Source organism: Trichomycterus rosablanca, chromosome 15 (genome assembly GCF_030014385.1).
Source record: "Trichomycterus rosablanca isolate fTriRos1 chromosome 15, fTriRos1.hap1, whole genome shotgun sequence".
NCBI classification, from domain to species: Eukaryota; Metazoa; Chordata; class Actinopteri; order Siluriformes; family Trichomycteridae; genus Trichomycterus; species Trichomycterus rosablanca.
In genome coordinates this window covers 16,637,904-16,663,629 of record NC_086002.1, presented here as the reverse complement: position 1 = coordinate 16,663,629, position 25,726 = coordinate 16,637,904, and the positions used below count along the sequence as shown (strand labels likewise).

Below are 25,726 nucleotides of genomic sequence, written 5' to 3'. Positions count from 1 at the left end.
TGGACATGATGGAAAAGAAAGATGGAAAGATGACGTCTTGAAGGCAGCATATTGTGCTCTCAGTGATCTCAGTGTACTTTTTGCATTAATGCTGCCATCACAGAAGTGTAGATGACCTTTGCCAAGGGCACTGACACAGCCCCATACCATGACAGACACTGGCTTTTAGATTTGTTGCTGAAAACAACAATGGATGGTCCTTTTCGTCTTTGGTCCGAAGCACACGGCGTCCATTTCTCCAAAAAAGACCTGGAATGGGCCAGCTGTAGCCTAGTGGTTAAGGTACTAGGCCAGTGACCAGAGGGTCACTGGTTCAAGCCCCACCACTGCTAGGTTATCACTGTTGGGCCCTTGAGCAAGGCTCTTAACCCTCAATTGCTCAGACTGTATACTGTCACTGTAATGTAAGTCGCTTTGGATAAAGGCGTCTGCTAAATGCTGAAAACGTAAACGTAAACGAAAACGTAAAACGTAAACGAATGCTGATTTATCTGACCACAGTACACGTTTTCACTGTGTGATGATCCATCCTAGATGCCTCCGAGCCCTGAGAGGTTGACGCCGCTTCTGGACATGGTTAACAAAAGGCTTCTTTTTTGCACAGTTAAGTTTTAAGTGGCATTTGTGCATGTAACTCTGTATTGTAGTGCTTGTCAAAGGTTTGACAAAGTAATCCCTTGCCCATGTGGTTATATCAGCTATTGTTGAGTGACGTTTCTTGATGCAGTGCCGTCTGAGGGATCAAATATCACGGGCATTCAGCTTAAGCTTGCGCCTTTGGCCTTTATGCACTAAAATTCCTCCTGATTCCTTGAATCGTTTAATGATGTTATGCACTGTAGAGGGAGGAATATGCAAATCCCTTCCAATCTTTCTTTGAGGTACATTGTTTTTAAACATTTCAATCATTTTCTCACACATTTGTTGACAAACTGGAGATCCTCTGGCCATCTTTGCTCATCAAAGACTCAGCCTTTCCTGGATACTGCTTTTGTACCAAAACATGATTACAATCACCTGTTGACATTACCTGTTTAAAATCACATCATTATTTAGTTTTTTCACCATTACTTGTCCTAAATGGCCCTGTCCCAACTTTTTTTGTTGCAGGCCTGAAATGCAGGAATGGATGTGTATTAATAAATGAAATGAAGTTGAACAGACAAAACATGAAATATCTTGGGTATAAACTGTCTGCAATCAAATAAAAGTCAAAGTAAATGTAAGGAACACTGCATTTTTATTTTATTTGCATTTTCCATACTGTCTTAACTTTTTCTGATTTGGAGTTGTAATTAATAACATTTTAATACAACATGTGCACGGTGATTCTAACAAATGTAAAGCTCCTTATCTATGTTTAAAGCTGATACTGGTATTACTGTGTTAAGAGAGGCAAAAATGACACAGAAATGCACAGACGCTTGTAAGAAAGTGTGTCTGTGTGCATGCCCTTTTATTTCCTGCATTCCTCGATATTTATTTAGATTTAAGTCATTCAGGGCACTCTTTTATTCAAAGTGACTTACAATTGTAAATACAACCTAAGCAATTTAAGGGCTAAGAGCCTTGCTCAGGTCCAGCAGTGACAAGCAGGCAGTGAGGCTTTAACCCTTTAAAGCCGGTCCATTCAAATTTCGAAACAATAATTTCGATGGCAATCACTGATTGTAAATCAGAAAACTGCCCCAGGTAGCTGACAACCTAGGCTAAAAGGGAATATCATTGGTCAAGTGGTTTGTGTCGTGGCTGGTTTGCATATTTAATGAGAAGGAGGAGAAATTTTTTTTTTCATTCGCCCCGCCCTCACACGGACGCAGCTGAGACAGTCGACTGGATAACAACACAGAAAGAGAAATTCTGTCAGTGAAATAAGGTAAGTTCTATTTTAAAACTGTTTATTAGTGTTATTACTTTTCATTTCTACTCAGAAAACTTGGCTTTAATGGTAAAATTTTAATATTATTAGTGCTTACGCTTTGGAAAAGCTGAGGTGTTTTTGAGAGCTGCGTTCTAAGTTTAGTCAGTCAGCTCCACAACTCTCCTTTCTGAATCGATTGTAATGTTTTATATGTCCATCTAGATCAGGGGTCTCAAACTCAATTTACCTGGGGGCCGCTGGAGGTAGAGTCTAGGAGCGGCTGGGCCGCATCAAGTATTCAACAAAAAAAGGGTTTCAAGTATTTCAAACAAAAGTACAACTGATCCAAACTTCTCAATCTTTATTAATAACAGTTCAGAACATTAACAATTCTTCAGAACATAGGCTTCTTTTTCCTACTCTTTGCTGCCAGAAACCTGACAGCGCTTCCTCTTACACAGCTGAGCCACATCTGGCTTCAGGGAGGAAGCAATTGAGACCCTCAGTATGGCTTGAAGATGCTCATCAGTAAGTTTGGACCTGTACTTTGACTTATTAAAGTTCATGGTGCAAAAGAGCATTTCACACAGATATGTGCTTCCAAAAAGGCACATGGTCCGCTTGAACATCCTGGAAAGCTCAGGGAAGGTGGGGGGCAATTCTCTCAAAAATTGTCCAAGCTTGTCTGCTTTTCCACTCACCTCCCTGAACTTGGCTTTGAGTTCAGAATTGCACTGCAGGTCAATTAGCTCCATTTGAAGCACCGGAGGGGCATCTTGCACATCAAAGGAGAAGGGGTCAGCAAAAATTTGAAAAGTGGCTCTGTGTTTCTTGAAGTCTGCAAACCTGTGATCAAATTCCTCCTGTAGTTTTACAATGGCATCAGCATACTTCTCACCACTGAATGGTGTGCCCGCATCCATGAGTGCTTTGCATGCTGGAAAATGGTAGGGATTTGTCTGACAGAGCTGGGCTTTCCATAACACAAGTTTTGTGGAGAATGCTCTGACATTGTCATAGGCAGCAGTGACAAGCTGCCCCTGGCCTTGTAAATTCTTGTTCAGTACATTCAGCTCCTGTGTGATGTCAACAAGGAAAGCTAAGTCCATGAGCCATTTGGGTTCACTTAGCACAGGAACAGCCATCCCATCCTTCTCCATGAAGGCTTTCACTTCTGCTCTCAACTCAAAAAACCTCTTCAAGACGTTTCCCCTGCTAAGCCAACGTACCTCAGTGAAGTAGAGCACATCCTCATATGCTGACTCTATTTCCTCCAAAAAGGCCCGAAACTGCCGGTGCTTTAAGCCCCTGGATCTGATATGGTTGATGCATTTCACAACAACAGACATTACATTGTCAAACTTCAGGCATTTGCTGCAAAGGGCCTGCTGATGGATAATGCAGTGCAGAGCAATGGCCTCCTCCACACCTTCCTCTTCCAGTTTTCTTTGAACAAGTGCCACCAGTCCATTTCTCCTCCCCGTCATTGATGGCGCTCCATCGGTTGTGATTCCAGCGAACCGCTTCCATGGTAAACCGGCATCCACAATGGCATCACACAGTTGGCAGAATATCTCCTGAGCGGTGGTCTGGCCATACATTGGAATCACTGAGAGCAACTCCTCCATCATTTCAAAATTGTCGTCAACACCACGAACATACATTGCCAGCTGCGCAGTGTCTGTGATGTCTGTGCTCTCATCAAGAGCAACTGAGTATGCACAGAAATGTTTGGCTTTCTCACACAGTTGATCGTATATGTTACCTGACAGGTCAGAAATGCGCTCTGCCACTGTGTTAGCTGAAAGGCTGATGTTGCTAAACTGACCCTTCTTTTCTGGACAGACTATACTTGCTGCCTGTAACAAGCACTTTTTGATAAACTCGCCATCTTTAAATGGCTTTCCCGCCTTAGCAATCATCTCACTCACTACGTAGCTAGCTTCGACTGCTGCATCACTCTCTTTGCTCGCTTTCTTGAAAAAATCTTGTTGCCTCTGTAGACATGTTTTAAGATTGGCAACCCGGACCTCTCTCTCATCTCCCTGGTATTTTGCATACTCCTCAGCATGTCTAGTTGAGTAATGACGTCTAATGTTGTATTCTTTATGCACCGCAACTTTCTCTGTGCATATAAGACACGTCGGGGTGCCCCTGTACTCAACAAAAAAATATTCTGTCTCCCACTTTTCCTGAAACTGTCTGTGCTCGTCGCCAACCTTTCTCTTCACGGCAGGTTTTGAGAAAGACATGACTGGGGCTGGGTGACAAAAAAATGCATTTACTAATAATAGAAAATTTAATTAAAAAAAAATTATTATACATTTTTCTGCCTACCATACACTTTTACATCACTTCCCATTAAGGCGGGCTTGTAATTGTGGCCCACTTCCGCCGCAGATCCTGCCTGCTACTTATTTATTAACACTTGTTTCCCCATACTGTATATACATTATGTAGTATATTTTATTTTTGTTCTTATTGCTTATTGTAGCTTTTAAGTTAACATTATACACAGTATTCAAAGAGCTTCAATTATTTTGCAGCTGTTGGCTAATGCAAGAAACTGTTGCTTTTAGCTAACGTTACTTGAAGTGTTTCAGTTCAGACTACCAGTTAACCTGAAACTAACTAGATAACATTACCTAACAGTTTCCATTTCCAAATTGCTCTCTATCTTAATCCAAAACTCTTTAATAGACTTTCTGCTTACTTTTTGCTAAGTAAAAAGTTGTTAAGATTAAACGTTAACTTACCTCAGACGAACGAACGATTACTCTTTTTTAACGGCTCGCGTCGCACTGTTGCTATGGTGACGCTCGTTCTGCCGCCACGCGGAATCAGAGACTGGACGCTGGGCCACAGCTGGACAACCAGCGTCGGATTTTACAACCAGTACTTTTACTTCTACTTAAGTATGTTTTGTATTAAGAATTGTAATTCGCTACATTTTAAATAACATCCGTTACTGAGTAAAATAAACGCTAACAAATCGGGTCTGGGAAACTGCTGCATTGAATTCTGCTATGAAAAATAAACTGGTGCTAAAATAAGGTATAGAGGAGGGAGGGAAGGGCGATTTAAAAAAGTTTAACATGTTTGGAGTTTGATGTTTCGTTATTTAATGCGAACGATCCGATTCTATTGAACGGCTCTTTAAAATGAACGAAAGGAACCGAGTCGCGCCTCTGGGAGCCGTTACAGTACATTTCTGCACAGTTTTTATCAGCTGTAATCCACCCATTCCGCTTCCATCAGTAGAGGGAATCAATCAGTCATAATGAGAGCTGTTTACTGTAGAAATACAAAATCTTTCATTCTTTCTGTTATCTGTACCTTGCACTGGCTGACAGGATTTATTTTCCTTCCACTTGGTGTCGCTCTGAATCACGTTTCTGCTAAGTGAGAAAAATAATAAAATGTGAAGGGTAACGAGTTGCGCAACTACTCGCCAAAACAGGTGCATGTGAGAAAACCGTGCGGGCCGCACTAACAATGAACTTTGCCGTTATGTCGGGGGCCACAAAATATCGGCCTGCGGGCCGCAACTGGCCCGCGGGCCGCGAGTTTGAGACCCCTGATCTAGATGGAAATAAATACGTGTGGAGAGTTTATCAGATACCTTTTTAGTCTCGTTTGTTTAGTAGTTTGTAAAGTATGCAGCAGTTTTACACAAATAAGGGAATAGTAGTGAACCAAGCTAAGCTAAACTACCGGAGCTGTGTGTTGCACTCTGCAGCCATGTGGTTTGAACAGGGTGCTCGACTAAGTCCAAAGTTAGATTTTATGCATGTAATCTTGAAATCAGTTATAGCTTACTTGATTTACTTCAACTGTCTAAAGTCTGCTTAGAAATCACCTTAGCTTTGCTCATAATAGCATTACATTTTGCATTACATGCATTTAGCATGACTGGCTAAAGTAAGTTAGCTGAGGCAGAAAGCATAAAGGTGGATAACATGTCAGTCTGGGCAATTTATAACCTTTATTTCCATGGTATATTTTATCTTTGGTAATTTGTACTTATAACAGAGAAATATTATTTTATCTATAAAATATTTCTGTGAAATTTGCATCATTTTCTAAAAAATTGCTGCATTTATTTGAAAGAGACTAAAGTATGCTATGCTATCATATAGGTGCATATAGGTAGATAACATGTCAGTCTGGGCAATTTATAACTTTTTTTTACCATAATATATTTTTTTCTGTGGTAATTCTTACTTGTATCAGTGAAATATAGTTTTATCTATAAAATATTTCTGTCAGATTTGCATAATTTTCTAATGTATTGCAAGAGATATTTGAAAGGGACTAAAATATGGTATCAAACTTTTTTTGAAAGCTTTTTTTGAAAGCATACAGGTGCATAACATTTCAGTCTGTGACTATTTACAACATTTTTAAATATAACCATAGCATCAAGTTTTGTCTTGTAATTATTGCTCCTCTTAGATAATTATTGTTTTATGTGTAAACCATGTGCCAGATTTGAGAAACTTTTGTCATATGTATTGGTTCAGAGTTTACTTCAAAACATGAGCCTGTGGACATTAGCTTCTCTGACAAAAACATATAGAGTATTTGTGATTGAATTCTACATATATGTAATTATTTTTAAAATAACATCACTGTCACCACCTTTATTCATTGTAATCTCTTTTCTTTTATTATTCTGAGATGGATGGAGACAAGGCTCAATTAGGAAGTTGCGTTACCTGATGGACCACCTCAAAACCAAGTGTCAGCAGCTTTTCCAGGCTGATGAAAATCAGAGCATAGACGAGAGAATGGTAAAATCAAAAGGTCGATCAGGATTCAAGCAGTATATGAAGGGCAAACCTACTCGCTGGGGTTTCAAATTGTGGGTCATTGCAACTTCAGATTCGGGATATACCATAGACTTTGATGTATACACAGGCAGTCTTGATGGGCGCATAACTGATTTGGCTATAAAAGTGATCGAAGACCTTGTGCAGCCATTTAAAAATCAAGGTCACACAGTTTGGTTTCACAACTTCTATACATCACCAACTGTTATGGTTGGTTGATTCCCCACTCCGACTTAAGGAGTGGGGAATCAATGCTTGTGGGACATGTAGGATTAATCGTAAGAAATTCCTAGTGGATTTCAAAGATGTCAAGAAATGGGAGCGGCAAGCTAACCGTGGTGATATGAGGTGGTGTAGAATTGACGGAAATGTCTTAGTTGTTCAGTGGAAGGACACACGAGCAGTTACATGCCTCTCTAATTTCCACAATGCTAATGATTCATCAGAGGTTTCTAGGATGGTATAGAATGGTGCCACGTGGGACAGAAAAGTAGTCCGTCAACCAGCTGTAGTAAAGGACTACAATAAACACATGGGAGGTGTTGACAGATCTGATCAAATGTTAAACACATACAGTCTGCTTCAGAAAACTCAAAAGTGGTGGAAAACACTTTTCTTCCATTTTGTGGACATAGCCGTCGTTAATAGTTTCATTTTGTTTCAGGACTGGCATCATTCCAATCCAGCATCACGTTATGGGTTTAGTTCAGCAGGCTACAGTCGTTGTTTTACGTCACCCACATTCCTCAGATGGAGCAAGTATCAAGAAATTGCTGGCTTTGCTACAAAAAATTAAAGAAAATAAAACAAAGATTGCATGCATGGCTCCTGAGTGCCAAGGTAGAAGATTTTGTTTAGTTGGCAATCGAAACTGTTTTCAGTCTTGGCATTCTAGTGAAGGAGATGAGTTTCGCAGTTAGACCTACATAGGGCTTCTGTCTTCTACCGTCAGCCCCTCTCATCCTTCCTCAACCCCTGCGTTTGTGTATATGTTCTTTGTTTCTCTTTCTCTTCACAGGTCAAAGTTCAGTGTGCATTGTTCATTGGAAGGAGGTAATTTGAGGTAATTATCCATTACGCATTGTCTGTTAAATATTTTGTAGTGAATTTTTGGCAAAATGGCTGAGATGAGATTTGATATCCTGTTGCCTCAAAACTGTTTACTGAATTGTTCAATGATTATCCTGAACAAATAATTGCTTTTTCTTGTATTGTTGAATTGGATTATTTGAGAGTTTGTCGCGGACAAACTTTACAGTGTACACACGAGTGTAATTACAATATTTCAATGTTTTATTATAAAAAGATTTAACAATCTGAACGTCAAACATTGCTTATCTTGTCTGATCTATAATAAATACGAATAAGTATAAATGCATGTGTATCAATTACACTTTACCACAAACATTAACACAACATTTTGGCATTGTAATCTCTCTCTGCCCACACAAAACAGAATAATAGCAGGCTAAACACTTCAATATATTTCAAAAGTTAACTGCTTAGTTTATAGTTACAGCTATTTCTTAAAAGTATATGAACGTGTATGATTAGTTATGCCTGTAATCCAGAATTAAGTTCTATACCGTAACAAAAAATATGAATGTAAATGTTCATGTTGTGATAACTGTGATGTAAAGTAATGTTAAAATAGTTCAAAGTCCAAACATTTGAGTGGTTAACGAGAACGCTACTTTAAATGTCACACAAGCGCCGTGCAAAACACGAGCACGGAAACGGTACAAATCTGCTCTCTTCCCTACACACTCGCTCCCTACGCCCTATAGTGCACTTAACATTCTTAAAGGGCCAGACTATATATTTTATAATTCACATTACACGACAGGTGAGACATTCTTTTTTCTTAATATAGCGCTTTTATTTAGGAAAAAATAGTTCTTACATAGGCAGAACAGCGGATTGGGCGTAACGTTATTATTACTGTTTGCTCCTTTTTCTCAACACTTGTGCTCGATTTACACTGAAGATATATTTAGTAAATAAGTACATGTGTTAATTTCCGCTTGAACTGATAAAAAATGTTGATTTTGAAAAATTAAAAGACGAGCCGTTTTTCAGTTTCTGCTTGTTAGCGCACAGCTAACGCTAGCCAGTGTGGCTCTTCACTCGTCTCTCTGTGTTATCACACAGTGAGCACCCCACAGCCAATCAGCGAGCTCCAACCGCCTACCCCTCCCACCCCTCCCTTACTGTGGATGCGCACATGTCCTTAAGTCTCAGTTTTCAAGGTAAACCTGAAGCAGAAATTTGGCGCTTCACATTTAAAAAATACCGTCACCATTTTTGAATACCGTCACCATTTTTAAATACCGCGGTATACCGTAATACCGTCATACCGCCCAACCCTAGATGATGATAAATTATTATCTTGACAAATGGCTCACAAAATTGCAAAAATTGTATATATTCTATATTGTTCTCTGTATTGCACAGAAATGTGTTAAAAATGTAAGTATTTATGAATTAAGTAAAAAACGAGAGATTTTTTAGGTTGATTTTGAAGGTTTTTTATAAACATTTATTATTACACTTGAAAAACATTGAGTTTCATATAATTTTAAAGAACTGATTGTCCTGGTTATAATGGTGTGTATATGTAGTCTTTATTTTCCATAAAAGTACACTTTCATTGGTTTATAGTGTATGCTGACATTGGTAAAAAGTGAGGTAAAAAAGGAGCTACACGAACATTCTAAATTGCTAAATGACACCTTCTGCTAAATTAATTATAACTTTTGAATAGAAGATGATAGATTCAAAATAATTTTTTTGACAAATGGCTCACAAAATTGCAAACATTTCATATACTCTATTTTTCTCTATATTGCACAGAAATGTGTTAAAAATGTAAGTATTTATGTATGAAATAAAAATTGAGAGGTTTTTTAGGTTGATTTTGGAGGATTTTTGTATAGATTTGGTTATATTACACTTAAATAACCATACTGAGTTTTATATCATTTTAAAGAACTGATTCTTCTGGTTATAATGGTGTGTATATATAGTCTATGCTATGTACGGTATTTACACAATAAGGTTTTTTCTATGACTATGTTACATAGTGTCCGAAAATAGAATGTTCCACTCAGGCATGAAAGGGTTAACTAGCAACTTTCCGATCAACAACTCACAGTCTTAACCACTGACTTGCTGCTCTCTGCATAAAAAAAAAACAGCCTAAGCCATGACAAAGACTGACAGAAAAGAAAACTAGTTAAGAAATTAAGTAAGTAAGTAAATTTTATTTATAAAGCACTCTTAAAACAACTTACGTTGACCAAAGTGCTGTACATCGAACAAGCATAGTTAATGATGTGGACATGTGAAAGCCTGGACAGCATGGTCATTTTCTCACCATTATTAATTTACATGGCATTTCACTTAATAAAAGGCCAGCATAGCAGTCCACAACAAAATACACATGACTGAATTACTACACATTACAACATATGCATCTACCACTGAAACATACACTATATGTACAAAAGTATAGAGACAACCCCTCTAATGATGCAATTCATGTGTTTCTGCCACAACAGCTGCTAACAGGTGCAATAAATCAATTATACAAAAGAAATAATATGCTTCCAACTGTGCAGCAACAGTTTAGGGAAAGCCCATTACTGTCCCATCGTGACTGTACCCCTGTGCAAAATGCTATAAAGACATGAAGAAAGCATAGTTTAAAAGAAAAATTCTGACATAAGCCCCGCTAAACAGCTCTGGAATAAACAGGAACATTAAATGAGGCTTTCTATGCTCAGCCATACAAATGCTCTTTTGACTACATGGACACAAATTCCCACAGACATACTTCAAAGTCTTGTAAAAAGCTTTCTTAAATGAGTGGCTCACACAGAGGTCGCTCTATTTTCATACCATTTTTTCCTTTTTTTAAAAAATTTATTTATGCATTTTTTTCCATTTTTCTCCCGATTTGGCGTAGCCATTTTGTTTTGCGCTGCTGGGTATCCCTGATTGCCTTTGAGGAATGTATATCTCTGCTCACGCCTCCTCCGACACATGCAGTCCTAGCAGACCCCTTCTTTTTGGCCATGCATTCCGCACAGGCGCCTCTATCTGCTAATCAGGGTCCTTGCACAGCGTTTAAAAACCCCACCCACTTAGTCCAGATGGCCAACTAGTGTCTGCTGCAGGCACTGCCAATTATGCCCACTAGATGGCGCCCAGCTGATTGGTAGCAACGCCGAGTTTCAAATCGAGGAGTTCAGAATCTTGGCGCTGGTGTGCTAGCATAATATCCCACTGCGCCACCTGGGCACCTATACCATTTGTTTTTAAAAGAGAATGTCCAACAAGCTCATGGTCAAGTGTCCAAATCCTTTTTAACATATAATGTATCCTTAATGTAATAGTATATTTCCGATTTTAAAAAACTTATAAAAACTAGTACAATTATAGTACATGTATTAAGTTACATTTCAGCATTTGAAAACTGCCTAGTGTGCATGAGGCTTACGCCATGGCATTCTCCTGTGAATACAGCCAACTGCAGTGTATGTGTGTGCGCATGACCAGCAGCAGACTTCACCCCCTGCACCTAAGCAGCTGGGAATGCCACGCTTACCCCAAAAGGCCTGCGGCACAACGCTTTTCTCCAGTTGGTCCATGACCTGTGACCCTTACAGGCAGCTGGCTGAGCAGTGTTTACTGCAATGAACAGAAGGAGTCTTTGTGTTGCAAGGTCACTTGGTCAGTACAGTATGTTAATAATACTGAGTGAGTTAATTTGATTAGCACCTGCTCATTTACAACAACAAAAGAGATATAAATGATAAGTCTTTTTTGAATTAACACTAAGGCTAAAATAATACAAACAAACAAACATGACAAGGCTACTGAAGACAATACCCGTTATGTTTAGCATTGTGCAAAGCTGCATGGATAATTTATGATTTTTTTTAATTAAAATACATTTTTGACCAAATAAAACATAAATATGTTCATAACCGCACAATAACTGACAAGCAGTGAGAAAGCGGTAAAAAAATTACTGCATCATTTAAACCAAGTGATAACATTGTGACTTTTGTTAATGTCTACAGTAGCATTAAGCTCCAGTAGTTATTGAAGTGATAGAAATAGATTTCATAATGTTTTAGACAGGAATGCAAGTCAGCTGCTATCCAACACAATGCAGATACTGAAACTTTTCCCAATAGTTATTGTGAAAATTTATGTATAATGTTCATGTGATGATCAGCAAGGCACCTGACGAGAGTTCAATTGTTTTATCTTAACACTGACCAGTTGCAGCCTATAACATGCCGTATTATTTGTAGAACAGTAACAAACCAATTTCAAGACCAGAATGGATTCAGCATTGTTTATATAGATTTTAAACAAAACAAGCTTTTGTGCACATCAGATTAGGGGAACAATGCGTGGCCTCTGTGCCAATCAAGTTTTCAGGAATAAAATGTGGCTGTTCTTGTCTCAGTAAAGAAGATGTGACGATGGGTGTGTTCGAAAACCTAGTGAGCTCTTTACATAGACAGCATTTTACATCATCCTATGTGTGCTTCTGAGAAGAAGGCTTTTCGAATTCTTAAATACCTTAAAATGCTGCCTAGTAAGGTACCTTAAATTTGAATGGTATTTTGACTGAATAACAAGGAAGAATCCGATGCTCCCTTAGCAGTGAAGGCAATCCCAGCATTTAGTGCGGCACAACTTTTCTCACAAAAACATTACAAATATGGCGGACGAATGCAGAGCAACGAAGAGGTACTTTCAAATGTGAATAAATGATCACTGATTTTTAATTTGTATAAACATGTACAAGTAGGGGTGGGTTTATAAAATCGATTTTTCGATTCGAATCGATCTTTATTTGAACAATCCGATATCGATTCATATAAACGCGAGATCGATCTTTTAAATACGCCCCTTTTTACGGTGCACACGGAAATCTGTTACCCCCTTTAATTTCGCGTGACCAGCCAGTGTTTTTTCATGCAACGAGATCTGACCTGCACATCAGTTTAGCATGGCAGAAGCTCAAGTTATGACCACTACACAACTTTTTGCACTGATTTTCGCTCGGCGACGGGTCGGTGCTGGATTCAGGAAGAACTCGGTGTTCGCTCTGCGATCAAAACTCGGCTCTCAATCAATGTGAGAAACAGCGAGGGGAAACACAGGGGAGAGGTTGTAAACAGGTGGAGCGCAATATAGTTTCTATCAGAATACATTAGCACACGCGAGTTTTACAGTATTTCTGACCTGATCGGTCTCTACAAAACAAAATATTTATTAACCTCCAACTCACTATAGAACAAGCCATGCTGCTCATGTTGACAAATCCACTCAGATTCATTTATTTCATCAGCGCACAAAGTTTGATCGCTCGCTACTTGTTGATGTGCATGTTTGGACATGGTATCATTAAACCTTTCATCACTTCTCACGTGTGTCTTCGTGACAAAACGTAGTTTTGGAGACCAGAGAAGCTCGCCTGTGATTCCCCCTGGTGATAGATGGTGTAGTGTAAAACCCCCCCATCGCCGATAAGTCGTGTAGTGTGAACATTACAGCGACCAGGTGTTAGTGTCGTGTAGTGTAAACTTGGCATAAGCTGTTCAACAGCCAGGTGTATGTTTACATTACATTTACAATGTTGTAGCGTGTCAGACATATAAAATAATAATAAAAAATGAATGTTACTGTTTTATGTTTTGGATTAATTATTTATGTAAACAAAATACACAAATATTTTTAATAATGAGTGTTTTTTTGTACAATTATCACATTCGTTCTCTGAACATCTGTACATATTTAAACAAAACCTGTTAATGTAACTCAAATATGCCTAAATGTGTTGAATCGAAAATCGAATCGAAAATTGAAAATCGAAGATCGAATCAGGACCTTGTGAATCGGAATCGAATCGATCCAGGAAATAAGTGGCGATACCCAGCCCTATGTACAAGTGTCATTTATTTGCAAATTCTGACTTGTCAGTGACAAATTAACCTTTTCAGCACACGAAGGGAGATGTTAGTTAACATGCTAGCAAAAACTGATGTAATCGCTGTCTAAGTAGCGCATCCGAATAACCTGACGTATAAGTCGATGACTTATTAGAATTCTCTTTACTTAGGCAGCTGCCTATGTAGGCAGTAGAGAAGAAGGCAGCTCACTAGGTTTTTAAACAGACCCAATGTGAGTCTGAGTAGAGAAGGTCTGGTGTCCATGCATGTTGGTCCCAATGAAGAAAGTGTTGCTTCTTTACTTGTTATTTCAAAAGTAAACAATGTGGCCTCTATGCCAGTCACAATAAAAAAAGAGTTGCCTTTGTACCCAACAATCCAAGAGTAGGAAATGTGGTCTCTATGTCAGTCAGTGCCAATGAAGAATGTGTATCCTCTAAACCTTCAGAGTCTATGGAGGGGGCTTGGCCTTCCACTTAACACAACTTTGAATCTTATTGTACTGTCTATCGTCTGCTTTAAATGCATCATCCATCTGTTTACTGTGATCACATTAAGATGCATATCAAGACAAATCATCTCGCACACAATGTTCTCAAGATGCATTTTCACAACATTTACAGGACTACAGGAGACGTTAAGAGCTATGCATTTAATAAGCAACAACAGAGAACAACAGTCAATAGTGTACAGTCTGCAGTTCAAGGCCAGGAAACAAGGCGATGTTTCACCAGCATAAAAACATAGTAAAAATGTTATCTAATTGGCCTTCTGGATGTCTGCAGAAATCGTTTACAGCTTAGCAAAGAGTCATCCTCAAAACCCCTACCTCTGCCTGTCACTAATCCATTCTCTTATTTATCTATTACAGTACCCCTCTAACCTCTGCATTAAACTGTAATTATAGCTCACCCATCTCCTGTTCTGAGACCTAGAAAAACATGAGTTCAAATACTGTCAGTTTTTATTAAGCTTAGCATGCGTCATCCATCATGAGGTGGTTTGCAGGCTGTGAAATCCTACGTTCACATGGTCTGCTGTTTCCTTAAGCTATTTTTGCTACTCTGCACTGAGTGTAGAGGAAAAAACACTTTTTATCCAAAGCAGTTTATAAATGTGACAACATAATTCAAGCATTTGAGGGCTCAAGGCTTGGCAGTGATGAGACTTGAACCAGCAACCTTCTGATCTGCAGTGCAGTACCTAACCTCTGAGCTACCACCAATGTTAGACTAAGGTACTTCTAATTATATGAATGTTCTGCTCAATTTACATTGTCTAAGCATACACCATAACTTTGTAGACAGGTAATAGTACCTGAAAGTCATTAACAACCTAACAGACTGTTTGACCTTTTTAGGCATTTCAGTCAAGAGAACATTACAGTAATCAACCCCACTAAAAATAAAACAAGGACAATCTCAGAACATATGAATTTTTCTCCAAATCTATCTCACTGTAGTAGTCACTGATTAGACTATAGACACTGGTTTATGGTTCTTAGAAAGTTGACAGTAAGAGACTCTGTTACCGTTACAAATATTTAATGGTAAAAATCCAACAAGTGTGTGACATGAGCACGATTAACAGCCTACCTTTGGTTTGTAGACTCCTTGGGTAATTAGGTTAAAATGAAGTGTTTCAAGCCAGGACTGGTAAAATCTGGATACAAAAAGTAGGAAAGGAAAAGACAAGTCACATTCTGTGTATTGGGAGAGAGCTGGATATTAAAGTGCTTTTAGTTGAGATTGATTCAGATGCATGTGGCAGAAAAGCTGAGCATGCAAGCACACACACACAAATCCTAAGCAAGGGTGATGGAAGCTGTGTGGGTAAAAACATGAGTCTTGTTTAGATTAGCCCCCCTCAACACATAATACCAGAAACCAAAGGAGTGATGAAAACAATGTCATACTAACAGCCGAGTCATTCCTTCAGCCTTTAAGTGCTGAGTCAGTAAATGACTAGCTGTAATTTACACAACAAACACCACATAATATTTGTTAGGATTTTAACGTCATGTTTTATACACTATGGTTACATTAATGACAAGACAGGTATCTGATTACACATGTTACACCAGACCCAGGTCGCTCTACCCGGGAATCAAACCCAGGATCTTCTTGCTGTGAGGTGACAGTGCTATCCACTGAGCTACTGTGCCACCGCCACCACATAATTAAGGTTATGTGTAGGGCCCTACTAAATTCACTGGGATATTTGCTTAATTTTACAGACCTGAATTTTGAAAATTTTCACAGATTTCATAGATTTTTAAAGAAAAATGCCACATTTCATGACAGTCATTAAATAACACTCATAAATTGAATGATAGAATAAATTAAAGCTACAATATACAGCACAGCCTACCTTAACGGTTGAATGTAAACCTAGAACTTCAAGCGACGGTGCGAGGCTCCATCTCAAATACAAAAATTCTCGTCCATGTTTTGACACCTTCCCCTCTGTGTCCACAGAATTTTCCAAACCCAGTTACCCGAGTAATGCTTTTAGCTGCTTTAGGCTTTGGACATTTTGACTAACCGTTTGCCAACTGAATTGCTTTAGGATTGCTAGTAAAACAGACTTTTCTGTGGAGTAGTGTGCTAATCTGTGTGATCATCTCTCTGTTGTCTGTGCTGCGCCTCAAAAGAACAAGCCAATAAAGTATTACGCTGCCAATAATTTGTCTATGTTGTGTATTTCTTACTTTACAAACTTCTAGACGCTCGGTTACACTAGAACAGCCTTAGTGCAAATTAACCAGTAAACGGGAGTACACGAATGAAAAGTGTTACATTGCTACACACTAACCTTACATTTGGAATTTCACAGCAAATTGTATAGTGCACAGGAAACGGCTCATTCACAGTGGTAGGGCCTTGATTATATGATACACCAGGTCTTCACTTACATCTTCATTATAACCAGAACATATGTCTTCAAGGAGTGCACAAAGCACAATTCTGTGTGTTTGTCTGTGTGTGTGTCTTGAGGTGTGTGTTGTAGGTGCGTGTGTGTAACAAACAAACCCTAGACCCCAGCTGCGCACTGGTGCACAACTGCGTGAAGCGTCTGTCTGTGCAGCAGCCGGGCTGTGAGTGAGTGTCTCGCATGATAGAGGCTCCTCACCAAATTGCCCGACATCTGGCTTTTTCTAAGCTCTCATGCTAGAGCCAAATTTAGAAGCACAAGATGACCAAACCCACTATAAAGAAGCTTACTGGAAAACTGAATGTCTTGTTTTCAAAAATAGCCTGCAAAAACAGAATAAGCTGCTCATAAAGCTGCTGATTTTTAAGTGGGCCAGTACATGAATGCTGTCATTTCTACTACAGTAATTTGTGGCAGCAGGCATTTAATATGATTCTGCAGAGCTTGAGGTTTTGCCCTTCCACTGAACAATAATATAAGCTGTTGCTCTTTTCTTTTGTGGCTGCACATCATTTATTTTCATTATTATTATTATTATTATTATTATTATTATTATTATTATTCCTTGCAGCTCTAAAAAGCCACAAATGTTGATTTCCACTTTAAGTCTCTAACATAATGTAAATATTTAATGATGTTAATAATGAACTAAACAATGCCTTTCATGTTAGTGGTTAATGTTGTCGATGAAAACATGATTTCAATTCATTTCCAGACATAAGCATACTTAAATATACAAGTGGTAAAGTGTGAGAGTGCAGAAAGCTGAAATGTAATCCCATTAATTTTTTAAAAATTAAAATTTATTTTAAGCCATAAAAAATATGAGAATGAAATATCTTGCCAGAACATTAAGATTACATTGTCAGCACTGTTTGCTGATATGTCTGTTCGGAGAGGGAAATAAGATTGCAGTAAGTGCACTAAGATTGTAATTAGCATTTTTTTTTCTCAAAACATGAAAGCGACAATCTAAATTTGTATTATTTTTTATCTGGTTGAATAATGGAAGTAATGTGTGCAGGTAAGTGACTTAAGTTGCCCGTCCATGCTGCCACTACACATGAACCAAACTAGAGTGCAGTCAATAATGTCAGCAATGAAAAAAATGTCGCAAAAACAAAAATGTCACGAAAAAACACAAAATCTGACTAAAGACTACATAAAAAAGAAAAAGGAAGAGCATGCAAAACTTCTCACAGACAGTGGCCGACTGAGGACTGGATACAAGCACAGACTAAGCTTATGTTCAGCCGAGCAAGCAACAAAGCGAAAGAACTATTTATGTTATTGTGTAGAAGTACAGCTTAAAAGATGTTATGTTAACTGACAGAGGTAAAGCTTTCCAGGAGATTTTTGGAGTATTTCTGGGGCCTTTCAGTCAAAAGCACATTTGTGAGGTCAGGCACCAATGTTAGGCAAGAAGTCCTGGCTCACAAGAAACCATCCTATTTACATCAAATGTGTTTAATAAGGTCAGCATAAAAGATCTGCATAGGTCCTGCATCATTGATGCCTCTCAAAAGAAAAATTAGCTCAAACAACAAAGTTCAAACAACACATCGAGCACTGTAAACCATAGGCTACATGAATGCCCTACACACTGTAAAGACATAATTTGGACACTAGTTCACAGGATCCTGACTGGTGTGTCCATCCGCAGTGCTAATTTCCTGCCTGAGCCACGCCTGTGGTGGAGGATAATGCCCTGGAAAGGAAACTAGACTGCATGAGGAAACAGAACAGAAGCCCATCAGACACCACAGAGGAGATGACCTCAGAGGAAAAGCACATACAGCACAGTTCCTGTGCTAAACAGAGAAAATTGAAGCCAATGCCAGACTTAGTGTTGACCTAAGACTAAGCAAAAACGGAAGAATAAAAGCTTGGCTGGATTTGTCTGTCACAATAAGCAGAACGAACAGCCTAGGTGGTTTCAACTCATTAGCAGTAGCTGCTGGTCAAGGCTGACCTGGAAGTCACAGCTCAGTATTGCTTGCTCGGAAAGGATACACATGCTTCAGTGAGTCAGCACAAACTGTAGCAGCATTGCTAATGCTAACTGCAACACACCATCATTTCTGCATACTTAGAACCTGCTTTTGTGCACACATATACACACACTTGCATGCAGATTTAATAAGGTAGACATTCATCATCACAAACCACTTTACTCTGATTACGGTCAGGGTGGCTCCAAAGACTACATAAAAGATTACAAGATTACATTGTTGACAAGCACTGATCTATTACAGGGCATCATTCACCTACACTACAGGGCAAAAAAACAAAACGGGCCTAACCCAAAACTGCACTACTCCTTTTAGGGAAAAGAAGAAAAAAAAAACAGAGGATAATGTAACACCCTGATGTGTGTTAGTTAAATGTTTATATAAAATACTTTTCAAGAATTAATCTTTGTGCACGTATAGACTAAGTGAATGTCTGTGTTTTCCGCTTTTTTCAGCCCAATAGGTCAGCGCAGCAACTAGCAGTGACAAGCAAATTGTGGCACAGCTCTCAGGGATGCATTTTCTTAGTAATTTTCTAGCTAATTGTCTGACTGAAAGTTTGTTGTTAGGACATATGAACAGAGTTCATTTATAAAAGTGTTTTTAGTTCAAAATTTGCTAAGTAAATAGTGCTCTAGGATGACAGTGCTGCTGCAAAATGGATGACGCAAAACGTCCCCAGACAAAATAATTACAGAAAACTTTAGTGTAAAGCGCAGAAGAATTTTTTTTTGCTTTTGACAGAAGTAGTGAAGTTTCAGCATCTCAAATGGAATTGAGCCAGCATTGTAAGCTAATTAGTGTCAATAAGAAGTCTTGACTGCATGTTAAACTCTGCACATGTGGATCATTGTATCATACTCTATGAAGGTAAAACTTTGCTTATCATAACTTATGCTTATTGATAAGCTTATCTTTTGATGGCCCGCTGTAAGCTTGTTGGTTATCGATTAAAAGAAATAATCAAAAATCACTAGTAGAAACATCTGGAAAAGTTAACAGATTTCCCACCACTACTTCTTACTCACTGTTGAACCTACTGTGCATAGTGATCATCGATTAATCTGTGAACACAAACGCAGCACTGGGTAGAGGTCTAAAAGTTTCCGTCTGACACACTCTAAAAAATGATTCAGCACATTAGTAAATTAAACGTAATATAACAAGTCAGTTCAACATAAAAAAACAAGTTTATTACATTTGTTAAAAATTTTAAGTTCGGGCAATTTAAAAATACATTATTTTAGACAAACTCAAAATTCTTACCTTTTTCAACGCATTATTTTGCTTTAGTACAACATCATACCAATTTTGAGTTGAGCCAACTAAAATATCTGAGTTGCCTGAATGTATTATGTTTAAATACTGGGAAGGGGCGGAGCTTTACCCAGAAGGACTTGCGGCAGTGATATCCAGACCTACCGTGACCGTGCAGCCCAGCGTTGGGAACAGTGTGGCTACGCTGAAAAATGCTTTGATGCATGCTCGATAATCCAAGTACACAAATTCACAAAATTGAGTCAGTTCATCTGGACACAAGTTTGTTGTAGAGTTTGTTGCTCTCTACAACAAACTTGTGTCCAGATAAACTGATTCAACTTTGTTGATATGCTGAGAAATGGATCAGCATGTGCATTTGTGGTATGAATGTATATGTGTATGAATAAGTGTCTGTCCAATGATTCAGTAAAAGAGCTAATTCCTATCGTGTCGACATTACAATAATATTCAGCATATTCATATCAGCGGAACCTAATTTATTTGGGTTTGTGGAACAAAACAATGAAATTAAAATTAAGTAGGTTCAGATTAATTTTGCGTGATGGTTTTAAAGATTTTCATGTTGATATTACCTAATTTAGTTAAGTTAGTTTAACAGCGAGAGGCTTGTTGCATTTACTTAAAACATTCTAGTTGAGATTACATAGAAAAATGCATGCAAATTGTTACCATAATTTTTTTAAGTAGATCCAGTATATTATTTTTTAGAGTGCACAATGATATGTAATTTAGAATAATACCACAATGAAGCAGCGTTCGCAGCAGCCCATGGTTTAGCAGACGAGTGACTCAGAAGGTCACATCATGTCTCTATTAGTGAGTGTGTCACTATCAGGTTTCTCTACATCTCACTCTGATCATGACATAAACCTCTAAAAATATCACACATCACATCACACTGAAATGGGACCAAACTGCTCTTTTCTAGCCAAAGCCACGGACTTTGATCAACCATGACTTATGACCTAATTTAGTCAGCCTGTTTAAAGCTGCTTTCAGAGAATTAGATTTGCCAGTGTGAGGGTGTGTGTGTGTGTTTGCAGCAGAACAAAACACTACCAGAGAACACGGTCAGTGAACACTTTTCTGGGACAGCCCAATCAGAAACAGTTTATCATCATCCAGCCTGTCATGTGCAAAACACATACTCTAAAAGCTGATCTCAGATCACCGTTTCCCTCAGATCAACACTAGATCATATCGGCAGGAACCAGGGAGTCAATATTATGGGGACCATGGGGGCAAACCGTAGCCTAGTGGTTAAGATACTGGACTAGTAACCAGAAGGTCGCTGGTTCAAAGCCCCACCACTGCCAGGTTGCTGCTGTTGGGCCCTTGAGCAAGGCCCTTAACCCTCAATTGCTCAGACTGTAAACTGTAACTGTAATGTAAGTCGCTCTGGATAAAGGCGTCTGCTAAATGCCGAAAATGTAAAATGTAAATATTAAACAGACAGACTTTTAACCAGTGCTGGTCACATGATGCATGTAGCAGAAAGTCCATGCTCTACCCTTACAAGCACGGATATAAAGATGAACAGATATACAGCAAGAGAGAGTTTACATTAACACTAATAATCAAATCTTGTAAAGGTAATGATGAACAGATTACCCAATAACAGACAAAAAATTTAATCGTTCAATTAATGCTATCAGTTTTAAGAGTTTTAAGATTTTAAGAGTCATTTCCACAGCTAAAGCTTGATTTAAACTGAGAGGAACAAGTGAGAGTTCAGATTGTTGATTTGAGACTCAGCCTCACCCACCTTTAGTGTGCAGTGCCAGCTAAGTGTTCAAACTTATTTAGAGGACGCGCTGCAGTAAATATCCAAACAGAAAAATCTTTTAAAATGTATTTATATCATTTAAATCAGCAGCAACAAAATGATTAAAAAGTGAAATCAGTATGGAGTCTTACTGCATGTTAAACTCTGCACACGTGGATCTGTGTGGAATGATGTGGAGATTTTGCATCATGCTCCAGTGTGAAAGTAAAACTCTGCTTACCATTTTATAATAACTGAACTTTTTTATCTGTGGTTGCCACGGAGAATTGTTCGTCTTCAACTTGCATCCATAGACCTCCTTTTTGGCCTTTCTCTGTTCCTCCTGCACCTTTCTCCCCATAGAACTCTCATTCCTTCTCTGCACATGCCCAAACCATCTCAATCTCGCCTCCCTAACTCTGCAAAACTTACCTGCGCAGACCCTTCTGATAAACTCATTTGAAATCCTGTCCATTCTCATCACTCCCAACGACACTAATGTTGTCAGGAGGAGCTTTGATACATTGACTGCATTTTCATTTATTTTTATAATCAAGTTTAGTTTGTGCTTAACAAACAATTTGACTGATTCTGTAAAATCTACATTCATGATGCTGAACTGACAGTGTTTATTAGGGGTGGGTTTATAAAATCGTTTTTTCGATTCGAATCGATCTTTATTTGAACGATCCGATATCGATTCATATAAACGCGAGATCGATCTTTTAAATACGCCCCTTTTTACGGTGCACACAGAAATCTGTTACCCCCTTTAATTTCGCGTGACCAGCCAGTGTTTTTTCATGCAACGAGATCTGACCTGCACATCAGTTTAGCATGGCTGAAGCTCAAGTTATGACCGTAGTGCACTTTTTGCACTGATTTTCGCTCGGCGACAGGTCGGTGCTGGATTCGGGAGGAACTCGGTGTTCGCTCTGCGATCAAAACTTGGCTCTCAATCAATGTGAGAAACAGCGAAGGGAAACACAGGAGAGAGGTTGTAAATAGGTGGTGGAGCGCAATATAGTTTCTATCAGAATACATCAGCACACGCGAGTTTTACAGTATTTCTGACCTGATCGGTCTCTACAAAACAAAATATTTATTAACCTCCAACTCACTATAGAACAAGCCATGCTGCTCGTGTTGCCAAATCCACTCAGATTCATTTATTTCATCAGCGCACATTTTCATCTCTCACTACTTGTTGATGTGCATGTTTGGACGTGGTATCATTAAACCTTTCATCACTTCTCACGTGTGTTTTCGTGACAAAACGTAGTTTTTGAGACCAGAGAAGCTCGCCTGTGATTCCCCCTGGTGATACAGTGGGGCCAAAAAGTATTTAGCCAGCCACTGATTGTGCAAGTTCTCCTACTTAGAAAGATGAGAGAGGTCTGTAATTTTCATCATAGGTACACTTCAACTATGAGAGACAAAATGAGAAAAAAAAATCCAGGAAATCACATTGTAGGATTTTTAAAGAATTTATTTGTAAATTATGGTGGAAAATAAGTATTTGGTCAATAACAAAAGTTCAACTGAATACTTTGTAACTTAACCTTTGTTGGCAATGACAGAGGTCAAACGTTTCCTGTAAGTCTTCACCAGGTTTGCACACACTGTAGCTGGTATTTTGGCCCATTCCTCCATGCAGATCTCCTCTACAGCAGTGATGTTTTGGGGCTGTCGCTGGGCAACACGGACTTTCAACTCCCTCCACAAATTTTCTATGGGGTTGAGGTCTGGAGACTGGCTAGGCCACTCCAGGACCTTGAAATGCTTTTTTTATAGATCCACTCCTTCGTTGCCCAAGCGGTGTGTTTGGGATCATTGCCATGCTGGAAGACCCAGCCACGTTCCATCTTCAATGCTCTCACGGATGGAAGGAGGTTTTGGCTTAAAATCTCACGATACATGGCCCCGTTCATTCTTCCCTCCGTGTAGTTCTGGGATTTTTGCTCACCGTTCTCATGATCATTTTGACCCCACGGGATGAGATCTTGAGATCGAGGGAGATTATCAATGGTCTTGTATGTCTTCCACTTTCTTACAATTGCTCCCACAGTTGATTTATTCACACCAACCTGCTTGCCTATTGTAGATTCACTCTTCCCAGCCTGGTGCAGGTCTACAGTTTTCTTCCTGGTGTCCTTCGACAGCTCTTTGGTCTTGGCCATGGTTGAGGTTGGAGTCTGACTGTTTGAGGCTGTGGACAGGCGTCTTTTATACAGATAACGATGTCAAACAGGTGCCATTAATACAGGTAACGAGTGGAGGACAGAAAAGCTTCTTAAAGAAGAAGTTACAGGTCTGTGAGAGCCAGAAATCTTTCTTTTTTGTTAATGACCAAATACTTATTTTCCACCATAATTTACAAATAAATTCTTTAAAAAAATTTGATTTCCTGGATTTTTTTTTCTCATTTTGTCTCTCATAGTTGAAGTGTACCTATGATGAAAATTACAGACCTCTCTCATCTTTCTAAGTAGGAGAACCTGCACAATCAGTGGCTGACTAAATACTTTTTGGCCCCACTGTAGATGGTGTAGTGTAAAACCCCACCATCGCCGATCAGTCGTGTAGTGTGAACATTACAGCGACCAGGTGTTAATCAGAGTGTCGTGTAGTGTAAACTTGGCATAAGCTGTTCAACAGCCAGGTGTATGTTTACATTACATTTACAATGTTGTAGCGTGTCAGACATAGAAAACAGTAACATTCATTTTTTATTATTATTTTATGTTTTGGATTAATTATTTATGTAAACAAAATACACAAATATTTTTAATAATGAGTGTTCTTTGTACAATTATCACATTCGTTCTCTGAACATCTGTACATATTTAAACAAAACCTGTTAATGTAACTCAAATATGCCTAAATGTGTTGAATCGAAATCGAACCAAAAATCGAATCGAAAATCTAATCGAAAATCGAAGATCGAATCGGGACCTTGTGAATCGGAATCGAATAGATCCAGGAAATTAGTGGCGATACCCAGCCCTAGTGTTTATCTTACAGTTCTTCATTATGCTGTTGTTATTAAATAAAGTATAAAGACATGCTGATATAAAGCTATGTGCTTTATTTTTACAACCCCAAATCAAAAAAAGTTGGGACAGTATGAAAAATGCAAATAAAATAAAGATACAGTGTTTCTTACATTTACTTTTACTTTTATTTGATTGCAGACAGTTTGAACTAGGGCTGGCTCTATACCACTTTTTTATGTCCAATACCGATACTGCAAATTAAGTATCTGCCGATACCAATACCAATCCGATACCGTCATTTCTTCTCTCAAACAAGTAAGCAGTCATAATACGTCTCAATGCACCATGGTTAAACTAGCTATCTAAATAACAAAGCTCAGACAGTAAAACAAATATTCTAAAGGACTAAATACAGAACCTACAACATCACACTTATGCAAAACTGCTGTTTTTATTTTTACACACAGAATATTTAGCAGTATTTTTGGCTTGTTTAACAAAAGTGTCTACAACTGGAGGATGTGGATGTCAATCAAACGTGATGGACCAATTAGAATTTATGCAGAGTTGAGTTTTTTCCGTTGAAGTTCTGTCAAGTTTTTAGATTATTAAAAACCAAATAATCAAATAATAAAAAAATTTAAAAAAAGTGTTATTTCATAACACTAAAGGATTAATCGTTGAGTATGTAAGAGAGATCTCCAAGCTGGGACAAGACCGATTTATCAAAGTCCGATTTATAATTTATAAAGCAATTTATAAAGCGGTTTTAATTGTGTTTAAACGGTGTTTTTAGATGTGGCAGCAGAAGATGATTTTTTAAAATGCTAAAAGTTTAAGTAGATCAGTGCGTTTTAATTTCGAATGGCTGTTGCGGATGAGTTGTAGATCAGTGGCACATGTTAATGATGTCATCAAGCGTGAGTGGCAATAAACGACACTTGTCATCTAATGTAAATTACATATATATTGTCCTTAAAAATGTTAAATGTACAATGCTAGGGTATAGGGAGCGAGTGTGTAGGGAAGAGATTAGAAAATTATAGTCTCCGGCTGTGCTTATGTTGTTCT

The 25,726-nt window shown here is 38.5% G+C and overlaps 1 protein-coding gene across 4 annotated transcripts in view; it reads right to left on the bottom strand.

The window, feature by feature from the left end:
- Positions 1-25,726, bottom strand: part of raph1b (Ras association (RalGDS/AF-6) and pleckstrin homology domains 1b) — a 119,445-nt gene that overhangs the window by 73,628 nt on the left and 20,091 nt on the right. Inside the window, exon 2 of one of the 4 annotated variants that reach the window (XM_063009299.1) lies at positions 15,263-15,329. The exons of the other annotated variants lie outside the window; for them this stretch is intronic. The gene's annotated coding sequence lies outside the window, so the exon portion shown is untranslated. The remainder of the gene's footprint in view (positions 1-15,262; positions 15,330-25,726) is intronic. 4 annotated transcript variants of the gene reach the window in all.